Source organism: Myotis brandtii, unplaced genomic scaffold (genome assembly GCF_000412655.1).
Source record: "Myotis brandtii unplaced genomic scaffold, ASM41265v1 scaffold199, whole genome shotgun sequence".
Lineage (NCBI taxonomy): Eukaryota > Metazoa > Chordata > Mammalia > Chiroptera > Vespertilionidae > Myotis > Myotis brandtii.
In genome coordinates, this window is record NW_005357414.1 from 2118241 (window position 1) to 2122026 (window position 3786).

A 3786-nucleotide genomic window follows, 5' to 3' on the forward strand; every position below is an offset into this window, starting at 1 on the left:
GAGGGGTCCCAGACTGCGAGAGGGCACAGGCCGGGCTGAGGGACCCCCCCTCCCGCCCCGAATGCACAAATTTTTGTGCACCGGGCCTCTAGTTTGTTAATAAAATCATACAGCTTTCAAGTGTACAACTCAAAAAAACACCATCTTCATACTGCATTGTGTGCTCACCACCCAAAGTAAAGTCCTTTCACTTTTTAAAAGACAAAGAATGAGTTAGTGAGAGACACTGAAATCAAGTTCCATTAAAATCCCGCTGGGATTTTGATTTGGACTGCACTGACTTTATAGATTAATTTGGGAAGAAACTGACTCTTTATAATATTCACTGTTCCCATCCAGTCTTTCCATTTGTTTTGGGTTTTCAATTAATTAAAAACTATAAAATGTACTTCAATCACAAGAAATGGTTGGAATGACAAAGAATTATTTCTCAAAAAAAGAACATTGAGATATAACTACTATATGCCTTTGACTATTTTTTAAAAGAGTAACTTGGGTTATTACTTATGCTCACAGTGAGATCATCTTCTGTCTAGGTTCCTGATTTCACCAGTTGTTTCAGACACGCCATTAAAGACAATATTTGTCCTGGTTATTTGCTCTGAAAAAAATAAAGTCTTAGTAATGACAAGATATAATTGGACTGTGCAAAAATTGTTATAAAATCCTGCTGCTTGTGATTTCCTCCACAAGAGGAAATTATTACTTTACAAACCTGTGAAATATATTTAACACACCAAGGCCTGTTCCCCAGTCAATGAAGAATTGTTCTTTTCTGACCTTCCATAAATAACTAATGCCAGCAGCCTGGCTATCTGTTTCAGTTTCTTATTACAGGAGAGTAAAATGGGCAAGCCTAAATATCAGTACCTGCTAGCAGAGCTGTCCTGCTCAATTCTGTTTGGCTTCAAACAGTTTAATTTTCATGCTTTCATTGCTCTTTATGTTGTATTTTGAATTTGTCAATTTTGCTGTACAATTTTCCCTTTTTAATTTCCATGGTTTTTTTTTTTCTGTTTCTAATTGCGTTGGTGATTCTGAGGAGGACTTATTACCGAGAAAGCCTGATATAGTGGTAAGCACCCTGGCTAGAAGCCATCAGAACTGTGGTAGGAAATCCAGGCTTTGCTACTAGTTAGTTGTGTGACTGGACAAGTCATTTGACCTGCATATGGTTCTCCATCTGTAAAATAAGGATAATGATCCCCTGTCTTCCTAACTAGTAAACAATGGTTCAAATGTTCTGCCTAAAATGTCAGACAGCTGGCAGGGGGAATGTTTTGCTCCTGGGTAGTAGTTCTGGAGGGTTTCTGGTGACAAGGAATTAAACAAGGTTTGTTTTGATCCTGAAAAATGAAAAAGGAAAAGCTATAAATACACTTGGTTTTCTTTTTGGCAATGTAGCTCTTCTTTCCTCTACATCCTGGGTGCAATTAACTGTAGAGGAAAAGGTGAGCTATGGTAGGTGATAAAAATAGCCAGAACTGTCAGCATTAATGAATAGCTTAAGTGATACAGATATTGAAAATTCAAGTAGTTTCTTGGTCTCTGAAATATACCTATATTATACACGCACGCATATACATAGCGTGTTATGTGTTCATACATAAAAACAAACAAACAAACAAACAACAACAACAAAAAACCTGAGAGCTTAAGGCTCTTTCCTCGAAACCTTGTAGAATTTGAGGAACTGCAGTAAGCTGAGGACTCAATGTTCAGAGGACTCGGTGTTCAGAGGAAATTACCTAATTGAAAAGGTCTGGGCTAAGTGACTGATGGTAAAGAAAATTGACAAAACTATTCTTTAATTACAAGTTCTTTTTCATCTTGGTCCAACAGATTGATGTGTTACACTGGGTCTGTACTTTGTGTTTTAATTCCACAACTAGACACTAAGTTTGTTGAGGGCAGGGATCATCATTTCTTTGATTTCATTGTGTTAACCTGACTATAGATGACAGTGCTCTCTGTATAGTAAGTTCTCCCTTAACTTCTAAGCAAAATGAGGCATAACAAAACCAATTTTACCCTAGGCCTAGGCCTGTGGTCGGCAAACTGCAGCTCTCGAGCCACATGCGGCTCTTTGGCCCCTTGAGTGTGGCTCTTCCTAAGCCTTAGGAGTACCCTAATTAAGTTAATAACAATGTACCTACCTATATAGTTTCAGTTTAAAAAATTTGGCTCTCAAAAGAAATTTCAATCGTTGTACTGTTGATATTTGGCTCTGTTGACTAATGAGTTTGCCGACCACTGGCCTAGGCTAATTGATACAAACAGGAGTTAAGTTCCTAAGGCATCTCATCAACTTTAAAACGAAATGACGTTGAACAAACGTCATTCAAGAACCTGCTCTATACTATAGGTACCCAGTGAATTATATAGCTGACAAATAATTATTTATTTCTGGTATTACAACAAGATCTCGTGAAATAAACATGACAATTACACTTGTTGTTTGAAGTCCTGAACTTTCTAGGTCAATCAAAAAAGGAAGTTACAGAACTGCCATAGCAATAATTATAGGCATGTTATATATAAGTGGGTGGGTCTGTTGGAAATTGGATGAGTGATCCCACTTCAGAGTAGTAATATACAAAAGCTATAACTCCATGCTCTCTTAATTATAAACCTCCAACCACCTGGAATGCTTATTAAAAAATTCAAATTTCGCCCTGGCGGTGTGGTTCAGTGGTTGAGCGTTCACCTATGAACCAAAAGGTCACTAGTTCGATTCCTGGTCAGGGCACATGCCCAGGTTGTGGGCTCAATCCCTAGTGTGGAGCATGCAGGAGGCAGCAGATCAATGACTCTCTCTCATTGATGTTTCGATCTTTCTCCCTTCCTCTCTAAAATCAATAAAACATTAAAAATTCAAATTTCTCAGCCCCACTCATATCTGAATGCAATACATTGGCCTTGTAGATACAAGCACCCATATTTTAACAAGCACCCCAGAGGATTCAGATGCAAACTAATGTTTTAGAATGACTCTAGCAGCTAGCTGGTAATCTGAAACGGTGAGACACACATGCATGTTGTTACCTCTGGTAATTCTATGGAAAATGAAAATAGCAAGTGAAATGAAATGTCAATTACTAGCAGGAAGAGGAAGCTAGTCTTCCATTCTGCATCAGGAAACTGGAAGAATACTGGCGCTTTATTCTTATTGTTTTTGATGATAAATTCTTGGCAGTTTGTCGTGGCTCATTTGCAATTAAGATCTGTTCCTTTTGAAGTCCAGAGACAGTTTGCCGGAATTTTATTTTAACAGAAATTTCTCAAATCTCTTAGGAACAGTATTTGTAGGACCGGCTCATAAGCAAGATCAGGTCCAGCGAGATATCAGAGCGCTGCAGTGGCTTTTCCTTGCAGCATCGTGGATACGAAAGGCATAAAGTGAAAACCCTGCATCTTTGTGATATTTCATCAGCAGGCGGGGCGGGGGTCTTAACGCAGTGAGAGGCGAGATAAATGGAAGATGCAGGCATTAGCTCAGGCTTGGAGGAGCAAGGTGTCCTTGCTCGGCAAGATCTCTCTCCATAGGAAAGATAGTGAATCCAAAGATGAATTCTCTTTAAAGGGCAGCTGGAAGATGACCTGAGAGGAACTTTCACGCTGGGAAGCCAGCACAGGTGCTGGCTCGGGCCGGTTCTGCACTTCGCCGAAACCAGCCAGGCGCAGACCTTGAAAACACACGGGATAACGCGGCCAGCCAGCCCGGCAGCAGCGACTCGGAAGCGGGAGTGGAGACCCTGCGGCGAGCGGGCGGGGCGCCATTAGCCT